Consider the following 21,716-nt stretch of genomic DNA (forward strand, 5'->3'; position numbering starts at 1 on the left):
ACATAGCAGTTTTGTGCACCATTTTTTCTGTCAAAAAACCAATCCCAATAGCAGACATGAACCACATTGGATAGCACAAAAAAACCAGAAAAAACTTCATTCATAAAAAATCACTTTGGCCATTTTCCAAAAAAAAACTCCAAAGAGAAGGCTTTGCTCAACACCATATTCTCCATCATTTTTCTGTCATGAGAAGCACCAATTGCAGTCACAAATCCTTTGGCCTAGGCAGAAAAACCATTGATCACTCACCCTAAAAACCTTCATTTTATGCATTTTCAAAAATCTGTCCAAAACTTCAAAAAGAGAGAAGACTTGCCTTGATTTCTTTTGTTCCAATATACATAAACTTTCTGGAGTTGAATTGAAGCTAACAAACCACCATTTTCGAGCTGTGTTCTTTAAACTTTCGCATTGAGCCTTTCCATGACAGTTGGGATTTTGAGAAGAACCAAGCATCATTGAACTCCATTTCTTCGTCCATGCGTCTCCTGGAGTACTAAGGAAATTCTGTTTTTACCTTTCAAGGCCAAAAGACCACAAACTCATCACTGCCATAGCCAAAGCTTCAAAAAAGGTTAGAATTCGCGTGGCTCAGTTTTGGTTTTTAAGCACACAATCATGAAGTTCCTTTCACCCTGATTCTATTGATATAAATTTTGTGGAAAATGGTTGCATATTGAGAGAAATACATGGATTTAAAGTTTCACACTCAAATATGTTTTTGTTTGGTTCTTGGTTGTTAGCTTGATTTAGTGAACATGAAGGTTGGATTATTAATGTACATGATGAGATGTACACATTGATATGTTTATTCTTGAATTTAAAAAAAAAAAAAAAAAAAAAAAAATTTTTGACCTGGGAATTTTGCATTCTACTGTAAGTATTTTTTTGCTGCTGCCATTTGATGCTGGGAATTACTTTCGTTACTGTAGCTAAGCCATTACACAATAAGCCAAATAAATGCCAAAAGGCCTGGGGCGAGGGGGATACGAACCCCAGACCTTTGCTTCAAATACCAAGTGTTTTACCACTGGGGCGCAATGCCAATTCATTTATTTAACGCCTTCTAAAATATATATTAAAAAAGAGCGCTGCCATGCCGTCCTGCTATTGGCCATGTTGGCGCGTTGACCGGGGCGTTGACCCCCCATTGTTTCTTTATTTATTCCATTAATCATTTTGTTTTGTAATGTTTGTTTCATTTGCCATGCCTAACTTACAAAAATCATAACTTGTTCATTTTTAATCCAAATTTAATGGGATTTTTTGTGTTGTGTTCATCATGATCTCTACTTTTTTATCATTATTTTTCCAGAATTTTTTTGATGGATGGTTTTTAAATGGGGCTAGGGTTTGTGACATGTGACCAATTCTTGTACACTTTGCCAAAACATTTGTGAAATGATGAGAATGTATCCAATGGCTCCCAAATTTTTTGTGCTTAAACTAGACACACTCACGGTGATTTTGGTGTAGAGTTTGTGAATTTATCATTGCTGGTTTGTGAGATATGATTTTTTGAATTAGGGTGTGACAATTTGTGTCACACCATTGATGTCCAACTTCATGATTTTCATTACCATGCTTCTTGACCTCCAATTGATCTGATTTTTTGCATGAACCTACTTTTGTATGTCTAGTTTACATGTGAATTTTCTTGGAATTATTTGTGGCATTTCCTAATTGTTTGAGATTTTCTCCCCTGCCTAGTCAATTGTTGACTTTGTGTGACACATGTTCCCATTTCATTTGTGAAATTCTCATACTTTATTAGATGGTCATGAAATTTTACATGAGATAATTAGACATCCTCATCTTTGCCATGGTTTTAGTCCCATTCATTTATCATACACCATTCTTGACTTATGATTTTTCTAAGTTGATGCATGTTTGGTTGACTTCTTTGAGCATGTTCAAAATTGCTTTGACTTTCTGATTTTCATTGACTGCCTTCCACTTGTCCAAATGGGATGAAATTTGACATGCTTATCATGCTATGTGTTAGTTTTGATCATGATTTATTTGGTGATTTTTGGAAAATGTTTAGATTGCTTTTGAGTTAAGTCTTGCTGTTGACTTCTATGAGCTTCTGTTTGCCATGTTTTGACCTAAATGGTTCATGAAATGATGATGATGATTGATATGAATGTGAACCCAATTGGTTTTGTTTCCTAATTGTTTGAACATGATTTTGGATACTTGCCCCTTTCTGTTTTAACTTTCTCATTTACTTTTGACCCTAGGCTTGTCCTAGTGGTCCTGTTACTCACCTTTGAGCTTGTGTTTTCAGGTTGACCATCAAATGGCCATTAAGACCAATTCTTTTGATTGAGCTTACTCAAGTATCATTGCCTAACCTCTTTGTTTTGTAGGTGGCTTGGCTCACATGCCATAAGCCTTGTGCCTTGCACATCCTTGTGCCCCCTAATTGACTGTTGGTGTCTGTTTCTGTTTGTTTTGTTTGAAGTTGCATACTAACATCTGCTTGACTGTTTCAGGTGCTTTAGTTGCTTAGTTCCTTGTGAACTTTTTGCTTTGCTTTGCTTGTATAAGCAATTTGCATTGAGGTATGTCTCTTCTACTTCATGTAGTCTGGAAGACCTGGCCTGTTACTTGGCCAGGCAACTGTCTGAAGTCCTCCTTAAGAGGCAATGTTTGTGGATGTTTAATTTTGTCCTTGCATAGAGTCAAAGTCCTCCTAAGTGAAGAGGCAATTGGTGGAAGGTAGGGATATGCAATCTATCCCCCACTATTCAGTGTGTCATCCGCTTTGCTCACACCACTGTGTTGATGCATTGCAGATACAAACCCAAGATCTTGTACAATTGCACAGTTGAGTCAGTTTCAAATGTGTAGAAGGGTTCCCACTTTCTGAACCCACACATTCCTGTCTTGAGCTCTCCCTGGCCAGGGATAAGAGCTGTAAGGTCTCATCCTCACTTCATCCTTTCATCTGCTTCACCTTAGCCCCTCAATGGCAAGGTTAAGAGCACCCTTACCCCATTCCAGTTGGCCCTAGTGCCTAACCCTTGATGTTTGAGCCCCCTTGTTGGTGTGTTTATTTCATGCTGTAGGTGCTTCATGTGATTGCCTGCTTGCTTTGCCTCTTTAGGTTTAGCTTAGACTTGCCCTTGTGCAAGATAGGTTGTGCTTGACTTGCCCTTGTGCAAAGTCAAGTCTGTGTGGCTTGCTCCCTGTGTGAGCCATGTTTAGAGTTGTTTGGCCGAACTACGGCAACTCTGATTCTCATGTTCAGGTGAGATACGTAGGCACTAGACGCGATGTCTTGTCGAGTTTGACTAACCACTAACACTAACAATTTTCTCTCACCCCTGTTGTGATTGAGATATCCCCTTTCTCTTGCCCTAGTTGCAATCGAGACCTTGCTCTTTCCTGTGTCTGTTCAGGATAGGTTGGCCCTTGTGCCATTTAGCTAGAAACCTTAACTTAGGGATGATCTTGCATGATAACATCTAGGCTCGAGTCGTAGTCTCCCTAGTTGTGTCTCCCTCTGTTATCTGGTTAGGCTAGATCCTTATCCCTGCGTAGGGGAACTACATCGCCCTGATCTTCATACCAGATGAAGTATGTAGGCAGGAGATTGAGCTGATCTCTCCGGGCGCCCTTTCTTTTCTTTTGTGTGTGTTGTCTGACCTATGTTAGGCTCGAGTCCCTGACTCCTTAGCATGTGCTGTCTGTCTGTTTGTGTGTGTGTGCTTAACAGTTGTAGGCTGAGTCCCCGACTCCCTATCAACCTGTTGTGTTGTTGTGTGCTTGGAAGCCGATGTAAGTCCATCGAGTGGCATTTGGGTTCCAGTGTGCGTGTGTTTGGTTCGGATGCTGATGTAAGTCCAGTGATTGGCAGTCGGGCTCCACGTTTGCCTGTGTGTGTCTTGTTTGTTTGTGTGCGTGTCAGCCGAGCTACGAATGCTCTGATTCTTCTCTCGTCCGAGAAGATACGTATGCATAGGATGCGACATCCTAGCGAGCATGTGTTGTTTCCCCAGTCCGAACTACTTCGACTCTGATGTCTATGCCTGATAGACTAAGTAGGCCCAGGATGTGACATCCTGCCGAGTCAGTCTCAGTCAGTTTCTTTTGTCTCTTTTCAGCCAGTGTGTGTGAGTGTGAGCAGTGTTTAGCAACCAATTTATCCTTCCTTTTGTGCGTGGATCCCGTAGAGTACTACGGATGCGTAGGGGTGCTAATACCTTCCCTTCGCATAACCGACTCCCGAACCCATTCTCTTTGGTCGCGAGACCATGTTCTTTCCTAGGTTTACTCTGAGCGTTTCCTTTCCCTCTTTTGGGATAAATAACGCACGGTGGCGGCTCTGTTGTTCTTTCTTTCCCGCCGTTTTTTCGCGTGATGCGACACCATGCCATTTTAAAATCAAAGCTCCTTTTAATGTGATTCTTTTTGCACTGAATTCCTTGCAATAAAGTGAACAAAATGCATGAAGTAAAATAAAAAATGCATGAGTGGATTTCATTTGGCCTAACTTCAAACATGAGACCTTGAACTCTATTTTTATGCAGATTACAGGTCACCAAAATCATGCCAAGCTCCAATCTGGGACCACATGCACATATGCAAACTTCTTGTGTCCCTAAAACGCGTGTTACCAAGTGCAAAACAGCATTGTGAACTCATTAAATCACATTTTTCACCCTTCTCTTCACACGGATGGGAAATCATGAAATTGAAACCCAGCTCACACGATTTCAGATCCAATTCACACGTACCATAACCTCATTCCATTACCTATAAATAGATAATCATTTTGCCTTCATTTGTAAGCTTGAAAATCCAGAAAAACACTGCATCCCTTGAACCTGATATCACTCCAAACCCAGTTTCTAGTTTCTTCGATTCAAGCACTTTCAACCTCAAACCTTTGCCCATAAAGCTTCATCGGCATTATCTGAAGCTAACTGCATCGTCACCTTGCCTTGGAACCTCTTGCATCGTGATTCCCATTTTTATCATTGTTGACCTTCGAAGCTTCAACTAGAAAGGTAGCTACGAGTTAAGTCCTTGAGCAAACAAGTTACCAGTCTCTTTGTATTGTTCCACTGATCAAAAGCCTTCTATTACCTTTCATTTATATTTTGTTTTAGTCATTTAGTTTTACTTTTAACATTTACGGTTCTTCGTGTTCTTGAGCAAAATTTTCCCTGCTCAAAGTCATTCATTGGCTCTGATGCAGGGAGACATGAACGATGATGTGTTACGAAGATAACTCCATATTTGGGTGTTGCTAAAAACACGAGTTCATGGATCTGCAAAATCGAGCTGAAGGTTGAAGATGAAGTCGAAGATGTGCGTGCTATGGTGCCAAATTCAAATCTCAACTAATCACACTGCACCAGCGCATTTTTTGGAATCTCCTGACAGTTGGCGCCTTAATTTGTTTTATTTCATTTCTTTTCCAATTAATTTATTACTCATTTTTAATTCAATTTGATCCAAATTTTTTGCACAAAGTCTCTAAAAATATTTTGCATCACATACTTTTTTCTCCCATTTTTTTAAATCATTTTTTGTTTTTTGGTTTTTTTTATTTCATTTTCTTTTTTATTTCCTTTTGCAATTTATTTTTTAATCATTTTCAAACATTTTTTCATCCAACTTTTGAAATCCATTCATGAGTAACATGGGACATTATGTATTTTTCTTTACCATTTATTCATTGTTTTGCTTATGCTTTGGAATCTTCTCTTTAATTTCCCTTTTTAATCAATTTTTAATCCTTTTTATTTCTTTTTCATTTTATTTTAATTCAATTTTTGTCTTCCATTTGGTTTTTCTTGAGTGATTGCTTGGTTTATCCTATTTTTAACACTTCAAATTATTGATAGATGATACTTTGGTTGATTGAATCTTCAATATTTCAAACATGTTAATGGATGATCATTTGATCATCTTTGACACTTTGGATTAGTGATAGATTATCCCTTAGTATATCAAATGTTTGGATCATTTAACTTGTTGATAGATGATCCTATGTGATTGTTTGATTCTACTTGATAATCTCTCATTCTTCATCTATCTCTCTTCTTTGTTTTAATCATCGTGTTACATGTTTTAGGAGTATAACTTGTGTTATTACTCTAACATGTTTGACACATAAATTGTCATTTATCGACCTCCCATAGTATGATCTTCATATAGATTATGCTATGATTGCTTAACATAGCGCTAAATTGTCCTTATTCAGTTAATTGACTAACAACTCTAACTACTAACCTTTGGTCTTGTTGACTTTAATTTATTGTCATTTAATTCTTGAAATTTACATTCTTTCACTTTATATTCTTGCAATTTATCTTTCATTCATCATCATTATCATTTATGTCATATTGATTTTATTATCTTGTGTTTCTATTTGTTGTCTAATAAAAAACAATGAATCAAAACATGATAAAATTAAAAGACTTAAAAAAACCTGATCATCTTCTTTGAGACCAATGCTTGACTTGGAGTGATGTTGAAGACTTTGGACTTTGGACTTTGGACTTTGGACATAGACCTATGCTTAATCTAGAGTGACCTTTGACTCATTGACCTCTTGATCACTTACACCTTATTTACCTGATGAACTTTTGAACTTGTGATCTTGTCATCTTGTTTATTGTTCATTGCCTTATACATATGCTTATCACATTCATTTATTTAGGTTATAACACATGGCTTACTCTTGGGATACCTAACAATGAGACCTAGGCTTAGTACACTTTTGCACCCACATGGCTTACTCTTGGGCTATCTAACAGTGAGACCCTTGGCTAGTCTTTATATGATCATGCATGTATTTTATCCATCTCATTCCCTTTGATTTAGCTTGATCAAATTCCATTTGATCAACTATATCCTTTTACTTTGCACACATTCCTTTTTTCTTTGTCAAGTGACCATAAGTCTTTTGGTCATGTGATAGGACTTGTCTCTGTTACTTTGGAGCTCAAGCTTCCCAATAAATACAAGATCTCAAGCTCAAGTCAAGGCATCAGCCATCTGCCTCATCCCCACAGAGCATCCCTTAGAACATATTCAACAACTTGTCATACATTGACAAGGATTACATGGCATGAGCCTTAAGCAATAAAGAAGGGGTGAGAGGGAGTATTCTTGTCCTCATTATTAATATTTTGGGTACGGGATGAATGATCCAATTTCTCAGAGTATCCTTTAGTCATAAATTTTAGTGCAATTCAAGTCAATTCACTGTTAAGTCTGCAACTAGCCTTGTGGCTCTCCTTTCAAGCTCCTTTGGTTTAAACACCACTCTTTTGGTTTAAACACCACTCTTACTTCCTTTTGGTTTAAACACCATCTCAAGTTCCTTTTGTTTAAACACCATTATTTTGGTTTAAACACCACTCTTGCTTCTTTTCTGGTTTAAACACCTACCTCTAGTTTAAACACCACTCTTTTGGTTTAAACCCCTCTTTTTGCTTCTTTTTTGGTTTAAAAATCGACCTTTGGTTTAAACACCACTCTTTTGGTTTAAAAACCACTCCTCCTTTTTTTCCGGTTTAAACACCGATCTTTGGTTTGAAACCACTCCTTTGGTTTAAACACCACTCTTTTCTTAACCTCTGATTTAAACACCACAATCATTTCCCTTTGGTGTAAACACCGCTTTAGTCAGTTTCTAGCCTTTTCCGATTTAAACAGCACCCCCGATCATATCTTTTTTTTTAGTCGTATTTCGCCGAACTATAGAGTTATAACTTCCTTATTGCACTATGAGGATACGTAGGAACGAGAATGCGAATCCTTGGCGAGCATTTTTCTTGCTCCCCCCCCCCCCTTTATTTCTCTGGTTCTACGAATTACGAGGATCTGACTTTCTCTCTGTACTATGAGAATATGTAGGCATGAGGGCCCCAATCCTCCTCGAGCACTGTTCTTCTAACCCATTTTCTATTTTGCAAGTACACAAAAATAGTAACACCCATCCAAGCAAAGAGAAATCAAAATGGTTCCCATGGATGTGAGGGGTGCTAATACCCTCCCATTGTATAACCGACTTCCTCACCTGTTTTTCTTTTCCCTTAGGTTTTATCGACATTTTCCCTTCCCTCTTTTGAGATAAATAAATTTTGATGGCGACTTTGTTGGGGAACATAGCTTCTAGCTTGAGTTAGAGTTGAGCCTAGTTTTGATTGCTTTCTTGTTTGCTAGCGTGTTTATTTTCATGTTTTATCTGCTTATATCATCATGTTTGTTTATTACATTTATTGTATTGCTTTAGATATTCATTTGCTAACCCATTCTAGATATATATGTATTTTGCTGTTATTGGGTTAGGCTGATGTTACTTGAGAGAAGCTCTATATCCAAGCTTGAGTATACACACAGGATAGACTCGTGGATAGTCGTGTTGACATGCATTTCGTGCGTTGGGTTGGCATGAGACCCACACCTAGACTAGATTCACTTGGGAGTACTTTTGTCCTGTGAGAATTCACTACAACAAAGTATTTTCACTTGTATCCATGACTCTGGGAAGCCTTTTAGGGATTACCTTTGGAGACTAGTACACACCAGTGAGTGTGATATTGGGTTCTTGCAGGAAACCAAGCTCCTACATACCCTGGTTCTCATGATCCAAGGCCAACAGAAGTCAACAAAGGTCAAAAAAATATATAATGCAATAAAATGCAACAAAAATGATTTTAAAAATGAATTTTAAAATAGAAATAAAGTGGAAATCCATAAAGTTCTTCAAAACACCAAATAAATGGCCAAGAAAATTATGGAAGGTTGAAAATAAAATAAGAAGCATATAATAATTTTTCAGAATTTAAAAATGCAGAAAAGTATTTTTAAACTAATTAAAACAAAGGAGAATAGAGAAGTTCCATGAAAAATAGAAAATCAATAAAATAAGATATGGAAAAATAAAAATCAGATGAATAAAAATAAAAGATAATTTTAGAAGTTATTTCGGGATTTTTTGGATATAAAATAATTTTTCTATGAATTTTAAAAGAAAGTGCAATTAAAAATGAAAATAGAAAAATAAATAAAATAAAATAAAAACAAGGAACGTTGGATCTGACCTCATTAATTGACGTGGTAGATCCAACAATTCTCAGGCTTGACCAATCAGAATATTTCATTTGTCCAACGTGTATGGCCAAACTCAGATGACTTGAAACACTCCGGTCATCTTCCCCGATGATCCTTCACCGGAGCTTCATCGTTTGGTAAATTCAGAATACGAGACCACCACCAATGTGATCGCCTTCTCATGCTCCAATTTCATTTATGTAAATTGAGTATGAGGAATTTTAGAGAAGCTTAAGAAGCAAGCAAGCCACGAAAAATAAAATTGAATGATGAACACGGTCAATCAACGCCAGATAAGTTAGGGGAAAGCATCTGAGAATAAATGACTACATTGTGGTAACTTGTTTGAATTCAAATGGTGCTTAGAACTACCTTGTCCAAATGGTGATCAGAAGTTGATGAAGCTCGATTTGGTTTGGTCACTTCAAAAGCTATCAAAGCTTGGGAATTGTTGCAAAATCTTCAGAGGAGGACGAATATGCTAATGGAATCAAGAAATTGGATTAAAACAAGCTAAAATTCAGAACACGGTAGCTAAATTTTCTAGAAAAAATTCAGATTGAAGCAGGGATTTCTTGCCTCTCAAAAGCTTGGAAATGAATGCAGTAGCTTCCTCTATTTATATGGAATGTGTTTTAATCCAAATACGTGTGGAGTCAAGCTTATTTGTGCAAAATGAATTTGATCATAAAGTGAGAAAAGTGTGATTTGCAACTCATCAAAACTAAGGAAAATGATGTGTTTCAAGGGTCAATTAACTTCTGGAGACTTGGTTAAACATGTTTAGGTCCAAAATGTATGCTAATTTGGCTTGTAATTGAGAATTAGTGAAGTTCAAATTCAGACCATGGTGATTTCTTCAGAACACAACTTAAGAAGAACTCTTTAAGAATTAGGGATTTCTAGAATATACAAAGGTAAGAAACATAAATTAAACTTGTGCTTATGTTTTGACAAAGTAACTGCTCTTTGAATGTTAATAGTTTGTTGTTGTTCTTTAAGTCTTCAACTCTTTAAATAGAGAAGGAAAGTAATCATTGAAGATCTAATACAAGAGAGTCTTCGAAAAGCTTCAATAGAGACACTAAGATGTTTCTTCAAATGGTTAATGCATTGAAAGCTTGTTTGAAATTCCTTTGCTACAAGAGGAATTATCAGTTACATCCCAGTTGACTATATGAAGAAAATTCTTAGGTCTTCACGTGATCAGAAGAAGACAAAGTAGGCTTAGAGTCTAACAGTAACCTATCAAAGTCACTTTGGTCCTTGAGTTTTTACTAGCTTCAAGTTTTGATCAGCAGAGGCATACTTCTTCAAAGTCAAGTCTTTAGAGGTTGGCTTCTTCAGACTCTGACCTTCAGACGTTGACTTCTTCAAAAGTAGACTTCTTGAGGTTTTGGTATTTAGCTTCAGATCCATCAAATTCTTGTCTTTAAGCTTCTCTTTAGATGTTCATTATAAGAACTAATACTTAGATTATTCCTAAAATTTTAGTCTATGATCCTGCACACTTGAACAAATATTAGTATACCCAACTGTTCTTTAAATACTTTTTTATCATAAATACCTAAAGGATATGGGACAAACCAATTTTGTTCCAACAGACGTTTCAACATCTTGATTATATCGTCGACAGATCTTAGAAATTGTCGCATCAAACTCGATCAGTCCTTTAGTTAGCCTACAGCGATATGTTTTCCACATAACTTTCAAATCTTCATCGGTTTTCAACTCAATAAGGTCGTATTTCACATTTCCATCAGTATCAATCTAGTATGCACGAAACTCAATCTTACTCACCTTTATGTTCTCAGTGTCGGAGAACGTATTATTCAACTTGGATCTCATAAGGGATAAGTGGTGCCTTTCGAGAGCCGAAACTCTATTGAAGGTTTTACCCTATTAAAGTACACTTCTGCCTTGAACAAACACTAAGGCATTATACGATTGTTTTCTTGACAACACATGACGCCTATTTAAACAATTTTGGATTCATTCTGACCACACAAACTGATTGGTACAATCACAGTTGTACAAAACTGTCGGCAAAATATCAACCATTCATTCAAAACTCAATTAACAACATTAGATTTTTCACTAATCCATAAAAAATTCAATAAATAACGATTGTTTTTAAAAAGCTGATACTTTTTGAACTACTAGATTTTTCAATTTTAGTAAAAAAAATCCAATAAAAATAAGAACTTTTTAAAACACACTCCAAATTTGGTACACCATATTTTTTAAACACACTACAAATTTTTTTATCAGATTTTTCATTCATATTTTTTTAATAAAGTCTTTTTTTAAAAAATGATATAGACATTCTAAAAATGATAAAATCTTGGATTAGTTAACTTTTTTTTAGAATTATAATTGCAATCTTAATATACAAGGCAAACCTCATAGCAACTAATATGCTTTTGGTTAAAGTTGATCCATAGGACCATTATTATTAAATTACCTCCGTGAGCAACACTAATGTGTTCATTATACTATAGGGCACTTTTAATAACTCTTTATTATATATCCGCATAATATAATAAAATCCACTGTTAAATTGAGATATATTATTATATAGATCATCTTTATACAATTTAATATTAATCAGAAATTATTTTGATATGTTAAAATTAATGATTTTGTTAAAGTTTTGTAAGACATTAATTTTTATGTATCTCGTTGATATATCAAATAATTTTTTTTTGATGTTAAATTTTATATAGATGATCTATATGATAATAACTTTCAATTCAACGGTAAATTTGTTATATAAAGGATGTGTGATGAAGAATTATCAAATGTGTCATATTATTAAATTTGACATTTTGATGTCATTTAATCTTGAAATATATATATATATATATATATATATATATATATATATATATATATATATATATATATATATATATATATATATATATAATATTTAACTATAAAATAGAAAGTTATTTTAATTTATATATGATTGGTTAAATTTTGTTTTTGCAATATTTTTTTGTATTTTGACCAAGAGTTTTTAAGAGGGTAGAAAATGAAAATTATATAGAATTTTTTAAAAGAGGTTTTGAATCTCAAGATAAAATGTTACTTTTTGGCCATAATTTGTATTTGAGTCAAAAATCATAATTTATTGATTAAAAATTTAGGTCGATCAAAATTTTAGCAAATATGATAATCGAGGGATTAAAAAATGGAGACTATTTTGTAAGAGTTTGATAAAATAAAAAAGGTCAAAAAGTACAATTAAATTTTAAATAAACTAAGGAGATTTCAACTACCACGAGAAATCATTTTCAAGAAAACAAAACATAGTAATCAATTAGGAGAAAATTGACAATAAAATGATCTAACAGATCATTTTCAAGAAAACAAAACATAGTAATCAATTAGGAGAAAATTGACAATAAAATGATCAACACTTGCATTACCTATTAGAGCGGGGTAAAATCTCAAAATTAAAGTAATATAGATCATAATTTGTAAGTAATTAATAATGTTTTTAAATAAATGTTTTTATCAATTTAACAAATAGATTAAACAATTATATAATTTCTTCTCTTTTTTTTTGTCAGCGAAAGGCCTAAAAGGTTGAGACCTAATTCGTCTTAAATCCATTCCATCTAACTCAAGTTATAAAGTTTGTCCACTCATGGAACAAGGTATATTTTCTGATATCCACTTGCACTATACTCATCTTGAACCTTGAATTCACTTGGGCGTTAAAGTGATAACCATGCACGTCACTCCCACGCCGCCATAGCAGAGATTGTCACCACCTATTCGAGAGGGTCAGTTCACCTACTACATCCATTTTCGATTCCTGAATGAATCAGTGACACCGTTTGTGGGAATCGACTTCTGATTCCCACGATTGTAGAATTTCAAAGTCAATCTCCGATTTACATGTTCTTAACTTCCTCAGATCACCGAATCAAGAACATTCATAATCAAATGCGAAGATTCGTCGCATCCAATCCAATCAGGTATCATTTCAATTGTGATTCATTGAATCACAAGATCTCTCTTTCCCCTTCGGAACTCCGAGAAGAAAAGGAAGAGAAGATTTGAGATCTAAATCCAGATCTACACTGGAAATAGCAAAAAAGTGAAGATAATTTCCTTGGAGATCATGCAGAAGATTCATGGTCCATCTTCTGATCTAACACCGCCTCTATCTCCCGCCACCAACACGATCCTTGTTGTGGCGATGTTAAAAGATACGACGAGTTCATAACTAATGAACGGCGTAGATCTGGTATTAGAGCGCCTCCTAAAGGTACCAAAGGATCTCCGACCACTCAACGGAACCCCCCCTCAGGCCAGATTCAGCAGGTATGAGTGGAGCAGGCCGACCCTATTACATCCTTTATGTATCGCTTAGGGCCATTATTTTTGGGAGAGCAGCTAGTTCCAATGTCTTCCTTCTGGTAAACTACCTCTTGCCTATGACCCTGAGAGGTCGCATCAAGAAATAGAGTTGGTCGAAGAACTAGAGCGTTGAACAAACTATAACTCTGGGTTGCCCAATAAGTCCAATAGACACCACCAAGGCTGGAGTCTGTATGAGGTAGCTCAGAAATGACCCTGGATTATGGTAGCAAAGAAACCAAGTCTTCTCCAAATTCATTTTAGGTCAGCAATCGTCTTTGGTCCCTTACCCGACATCACTGGTCCTCAAAACGATTACCAGATGAAAAGAGAAGATCTAGCTCCTTTCGTAAAGTTCGAGGAAAGAGCCTCTTAAGGAGCTTCACCTTTGTCCGACCATACTCTTGACCCCAAGAGATCGGTGTAAGCCCAAGGGCAACAAAAAATGATAGCTAACTACCTTAACGATGTTAAACCGCAAACCATGAAGACCATTACTAGGAAGGGACGAAGAGCACGTAAAGTACCTCATCGCAACGATGCATCTCTTTCCCTCCTAAACGCAAGCAAGCAAGGTTCTCGCACCCTAAGTACATAACCCTTTGCAAATGCCAAGGCGCATATTTGTGACTCGCCGACGAACGCCGACAAAGACCGGTGATCCACAAATATTTCATTGTATGGATGCTAAGGGGACTATAGTGGTAAAAAATTTGAGATTAAGTTATTGATTAACTCAACTCACAAAGAAAGAGTCGCCACCACACTTTTATTATTTCCAAATGAAAGGGAAAAATAACGAACAAAACTCAAAGAAGTTTTAAAATAAAACTAATAAAAAAGAAGAGATAAGGATCCGGGGATTTGTTATACAAAGGGAAGGTACTAGTACCTTAAACATCTATAGTAGTCTATAGGAACCTCTTTGAAAATCTGGTACGTTTTGGCTTAAAAATTGTGTTGTTTGCAAAAGATTGGGGATATGAGAAGATAAATGTTTTTCATAATTTTTGTGTTTGCCAAGACTTCCTGAGCCTCATGCCTACGTGCCAACAAGGTGAAATGGAGGATCAAAACCTCGTAGTTTGTGGTAAGTGTAAGAACAAAAATTGTTCTACAACAGATTCCATGATTTTGATGATAACAAAGGATGAAACCAAAAATGGCACCCTAACGAAAAGTTTCTAAGTGTGCAGGGTTCTAAAGAAAGAAGGAAGAGATCTGATGATGTCATCAGATACAGAACCAGATCAGATACAAATTATCAGAAGACCAGAAGCATCTGAAGTAGAAACACGTTCAAGAAAGTCTAACTCTGAGCAAAACAGCAAAATATCAGAAGCATCTGAACAAGAAGTACGCTCTAGAAGTTCTGATTCTGAACAACAGTATGTCAAACTTCAGAAGCTCTTGGCGCTATCTGAAGAAATCATCAGAACTCAAAAGATCAACATCAGAAGCTAGATAGCAGATTCCAAGATCTCCAGAAACATGAAGACTCTGATTATGGAATTGCTAAATAAGGAAGAGTAACGTTAACTTCAAATAAAGTTATGGAAATGGATTTCCTAATACAGGAAGAGACGTTAACTCCAAAAATACAAATGATAAGGAACTATTTGTGGTAAGTAGTCATTCAAGAAGTGAAAGTTGCTTTTACAACAAGCAACATAAGATATGGCACTAATTATTATTCAAGAGTTATTATCTGCCATGATTTTTCAACGGATCCTTCTCTTCTATATAAAGGACTGAAAATCAACATTCAGTGCACAACATATACAAGCAAAAATTATACTGAAACATCAACGCTCAAGAAAACACTCTTGCTCTCTAAATCTTCACGAAGCTTTTGCTTGAAACGTGAAACACTTTTTGTTCTTACTGTTATAATATTTGCTTATCTTAGAAGCACTCTAGATTACATAAGCTTTTATCTTTGTTGTATTTCCTCAAGTGACTCTGTGTAGTCTGTATACTTGAGAGGACTAAGAGATTTTTCTCTTAGACGTTGTTTGTAATCAATCTTTCAAGATTAGTGGATTAAGTCCTTGTTGAAGGCGAAATCACCTTGGCCGGGTGGACTGGAGTAGCTTTGTGTTATAAGCGAACCAGTATAAAAATCCTTGTGTGATTTTCATTTTGAAAAAGCGCTTATTTTCCAAACAATTCAAACCCCCCCTTTCTTGTTTTTCTCACCTTCAATAAGAATAACAAAGATGTTTTTATTGATTCATTTTTAATGAAAATACATTTTTTCATTTTAAGGAGAACACTCAACTATTCACCCACAAGTATGAGAACTTTACATCATCCTTGAGAAGACAAAGAAGGTTATTCTTTGTGATTATTGTAATATGTTGATTATAGTGGATTAAGTCATTGTGTATAAGGCAAAATCACCTTGGCGGGTGGACTGGATTAACTTTGAGTTTCAAGCGAATCAGGATAAAAATACTTGTGTTTTTATCTCTTTTTATTAACTTGTTAGTGGTGTTCTTGTTTTGGAAAAAACGTTTGCTTGTAAAACCCAATTCAAACCCCTATTTCTTGTGTTTTTCACACCTTTAACTTTGGGTAATCTCGTAGATCCAAGTAGGATATCACTTAAACATCGCTAGGTTAACAGTTATTGGTTCTCAAGTGAAGTTAGATGAAACTTTTAGTGCGTGCTCTCATATGCCTGTTGACTTGTATTTCCTCCTCAATTAAGATAGGATGGGGAATATGGACATGTATGATCCGTCTCCCTGCATACATTTGATAAAAAGGCTTCTAACACGTTGGATTAAGAAGCTTCTTCCTCAAGAGAATTCCCCACACACCCTTTCTCAGTCAGAAGTGTCAGATAAAGGTATGGATTTTGTTTCCATGTGATCATGATTAAGAGGATGAAGGTGATAATCGGGTATGTCCCCATTCTCGAGGTAGAAGAAGTTTTTCCATCAGAATCGTTCACTAAGTAAACTGCGCCACCATTCATCCTGAATAGAAAACAAGAAATGTTGAAGAAAAAACTTGAGTTTGGAGTGGTACAGGGGGTGTGAAATTGATGAAGAAGAACGGATGAAGGAAGTAGAGGTTTTGATTAAGTAGCTGCAACTGTCTCGATTAATACTCTCGGTATAGAAGAAGTGAATGCGTTTACTAAAATAGTGAATACGAACAAACTCGAATGACAAGAATTGCAAATAGTTTCCAAAACACTTAACTCATCTTATGAGAATGGTTGGACGAACCAGATTAGCTAAAGGAAGGAATTACAAAATCAACGACTAAATTTCTCCTCGGAGATACATGCAAACTCAAGTGCATTAAAGTGAACTAGAATTTCCATAACCTGTAGCACTAGCACATGTGTCAGAAAAAGGTGATGACATATTTCAATGATGGAAATGCATTTAATGCGTCGGTGCCCCACTACTTTTTCAACTGACACCAAGTGTTCCAATGCTAGCTCACATCGGACAACATCCTAAAGGTTGACCAAAATTACTAAAGGCTTCCTCGACTCATTCAGTGCCCGACAAATCCTTTGAGGCAATTGTTCTAATCCGATCAAAGGAGCAAAATATTGAGACCCAATTCGTCTCAAATCCACTTCATCCAACCCAATGTATAAAGTCAATCTACTCGTGGAATAAGGTACATTTTCTGATCTCCACTTTAAATATATTCATCTTGAATCTGAATTGACTTGGATGTTAGAATCCTAACGATACAGATCTATCATGCATAACTGTAACGGAAATCAACACCATCTATTTGAGAGGTTGATTTCACCGACTACATTCATTTTTTATTCTTGAATGAAACACTTTAATATTTTAAAGCTATTTTTTTGTGAATTTATCTATGATTTTTTCATTTAACGCATATTTGCTTGTAATTTCTCTTGTTCCGAAATGATGTTTATCAATCATAAACATACATTTTGAAAGAGAGCTTTCCAACATGAGCTCTTAAAAACAAAGTTGAATTTTTGCGGAATGCATGAAAAATACATAGTTGGTTGGGTTAAAAAAATTCTTTAAAAACTTTCACCCCCAGATTTAATTGTATCATTATGGGTTCACATCAAAAGTTTAATATCATTTTCTTAATTTATAGAAAAAGATGAATATATGAAGAAAATTTTATGCTATCGACCAATAAAAATCTTATATACCTTCAAGTCACACTTGTAATTTTAAAATACTATGTTTATTTTAAAATGCTAACGATGAATGTTATAATTTTATGGTCTATATTTTAAATAAATTGACTACTGTCAATTATTGAACCGTTCAACTCAATTCTCTAAAACCGACCATAATTGAAAGTTGAATCACTCAAGATTGTTGGCTCGCATTCAGTTGAATCGGACTGATCTTCATCCATAAAAACAACAAATAAATAATGTTTTAAGGAAAATTTATGGTATAGATTCTCTTTGAATAAACAATTTATTTGTAATTTATAATACACATTTATTATTATAAATTTTGAAAAAATCTATTATTTTATATCAATTATTTCAAACATCTGATATAAAATCATAATTTTTAGAAAAATATATAATTTTATACTTAATATTTCAAATATTCGGCGAGAATTTGTAAAGATATATCAGATTTTTTGAAAAAATTGATTAATTATTTTTTAGCAATTGCTCACAAAATAAAAAATTAATACTATCAGTTTATTTGATTAATCTCTTGTACGGTGTCATCGATTCTTTTTAAAATCTAATATATGATATAAGGATGTGTCAGATTTTTTGATAATTTTCTTTTTTTCAATTAATTAAAAAAATACAAAGTTAGCCCAACCACACTTTTGATAAATTCAATTTGTTTTATACATGTGTTTGGATTTAAATAAAATAAAACAATATAATATTTTAATTATTTTCTAAATTGATGATTTTATACCAAAATTTTGAAATATCTATATAAAATCATAGGTTTTGAAAAAATTGATATAAATATAAAATTTTCAAATAATTTGAAAATTAATTACTTATATATTTTTACTTAAAGAATAAAATAAGAGATTAATTACTATATACGGTCGGTGTAAAAAGTTTTACACCGTCGATTCATCACAATTTATCCGTTTGTATTATTTTATAGATTTTTAAAATAAAAGTCAAATTTCTAATAATATCCGACATCTATGATTAACTGACGGTGTAAAATCATTTTACACTGTCAGTGTATTTCAATTAAACTCATAAAATAATCATTTTAAATAATATGAGAGGTGTGAGATGCAAGTATGATGACGGATACCAAGTAAATTCTTTTTAATAAAAGCTATTGATATTTACCCTTTTGCACCTTGATTTCCTCTTATGGGCTTAAGCTTAGATTGGGCCTTATTAACCCTTTTGCATTTTCATGTTAATTTGTTTCATCATATATTTAATGAGCCATTGATCAATTGTATTTTTTAAATTGTATTAAAATAAAACACAAAATAATTTTATTAATAAAACACAAAATACATTATATATTAATAATGTATTTTGAATACATTATAAAATAGGAGTAACATATTTTGGCGTCTGCAACCAACAATTATTTTGTATTAATATAAAAAATATATTGTTCTTTTTTCATTTTATTAAATTTTATCTCTATTCTTTAATTTTTAAAAATATTATATATTAATATATTATTTTATATTTAATGAGTCATTGTTCAATTGTTTCATCATATATTTTGTGTTTTATATTATATATTAACATGTATTAATATTTCAATTGTATTTATAATAAATATTATGAAGTTTATAATGAATTTTTGTGTAAAAATTAATATAAAAACTTCATAATATTTTTAAATATAATTGAAAAATACAATTAAAAAATTATATTATTTTAAATATAATATATTTTTAAATATTATATTACTTTTTATAAATAATATAATATATTAATACATGTCTAAGTTATATAAAATAATACTTAAATATTTAATATATAAAAAATTAATAAAATATAAACACATTATAAATTAAAACACAAAATAATTGAATATTAATTTGAATATATTAATATATAATATTTTTAAAAATTAAAGAATAGAGATAAAATTTAATAAAATGAAAAAATAACAATATATTTTTTTAAAATAAAACATTATAATAAATCAGATTTATTTTAATAATAAAATAAATACTATCAATTATTTTTTAAAAATCGTGCATAACTTAAATGAGATACTTTCTTCGTCCTAAATAATATATTTTAAACAATTGAACAATGGCTCATTAAATATAAAATAATATATTAATATATAATATTTTTTAAAATTAAAGAATAGAGATAAAATTTAATAAAATGAAAAAAGAACAATATATTTTTTATATTAATACAAAGTAATTGTTGGCTGCAGACGCCAAAATATGTTACTCCTATTTTATAATGTATTCAAAATACATTATTAATATATAATGTATTTTGTGTTTTATTAATAAAATTATTTTGTGTTTTATTTTAATACAATTTAAAAAATACAATTGATCAATGGCTCATTAAATATATGATGAAACAAATTAACATGAAGGTTCTGTGGTGCAATGGTAACGTCTTTCACTATTGATCTAGAGGTTGTGTGTTTGATTCTTGTTTGTTGGTTGCAAAAATAAATTTTATTTTCAAAAGAAACACGCACGCCATGCAGCCGCCAGCTGTATTGGTGCCTCCTCTTGGAGGCCATGCAGGCGCCTCTTCATGAGACCCAATGCATATGCGCCAAAGCCAACTCCCCCGGCGCATCCTCCCTCAAACATGATTATTTTGGAAAATAAAATTGAAAAGTTGGTTATTTTCGTATTTTTTTTGAAAAATATGGTTATTTTAAAAAAAAATCGCCTATTACTACATAGGAAGTTATAATAGTTCATACATTTGGGAAATTTTCCGATAGCACAGTAGCCCTCTCCTCTTTCCGTTGAAAATGTAAACTATCGGAAATTTTAATATTTCTTGAAATTTCCAGTTTGATATGGACAATTTTGAGAATGTCGGATATTTAGTTTAAATATACCGGATTTTTATTTAAAATCAGTATAAATTAATATCAAAAATTTATAAATAAATTATCAAAAATCTGATATGTTATGAAATTTTTTAAATATATTATTAGAAATTTCTTTTTTGAGTCAAATTCGTTCATAAATAATTTAAAAATTATTAAAATATATGAAGGTGTCATATTTAATTTTGAGGGTAACATTAAATTCTCCATTTTATATTATTAGGCCTTATGTCTTGGATACACGATTGGATAATAATTATTCAATAAAAATGTAAATTAAAAAACGTAATTTTTATTTGTGTTTAAAAAAATTATTATTATGATTTACTTTAAAAAATAGTATAAATTATTTTAAATTCATATTTTAAAAGTTTAAATATTGACTTTAACATTGAATAAAAATTTATATTTATGTTTTAAAAAAACTCACTTATTACCTATAAAGAAATTGATATAAAAAAAAGGATATACAGTAGTACAAATATGAGACATAGGTTAGAAATATTTTTTTTCACTTTCTCTAACAATTACTTTTTATTGAATTTCATTAAATACTTTCGTGCAAACATGCCAAATTCATATATTTAAAAATATTTAATAAAAAAATTAATTAATTTAATTTTTTTAAATTAGAATCATGAAGATGGTTGAGATACGAAGAAGAGAGAAAATTTAATTTTTTAATTAATAAAAAAATTATGATTGACTTTATGTATAACTACGTGTTATAGTTGTTTATATTTACTGACTTGATTTTATTTTGAGGACAATAAAATATATTGAGCTTTTTAAAACTAAATAAATAAACTTAATCCAACTTGAGTCCAATAGATAAGTCTAAATCGCCTATTTCAACAGTATTTTTAACTACTATGACCTATACAATCAAGGAGTAATCCAAATCACCTTAATCAAATTACTACAAGTTTACAATATTGAAAAATACAAATATTGATACGAATTGCGTACGCGGATTCGTACCACGTACTGATACGAATTGTGAATCGTGTGACTATGAAACAAATATTGAATATACGCCAAATTTCTTGAAATGTCTAAATGTCTGGTTGTAAATGAAGACTTTGTTGTCATGAAATGAAACAACAAGAGAAAATAAGACAATATATCAACACAAAATGGACATTCAAAATCCTAAATAGCAAAACCTAACATTACAAAACTCAAAAACTGAATCAAAACCACCAACCTTGCAAACAAAAATAGAACAATGTT

The sequence above is a fragment of the Lathyrus oleraceus genome, chromosome 1 (assembly GCF_024323335.1).
Source record: "Lathyrus oleraceus cultivar Zhongwan6 chromosome 1, CAAS_Psat_ZW6_1.0, whole genome shotgun sequence".
Lineage (NCBI taxonomy): Eukaryota > Viridiplantae > Streptophyta > Magnoliopsida > Fabales > Fabaceae > Lathyrus > Lathyrus oleraceus.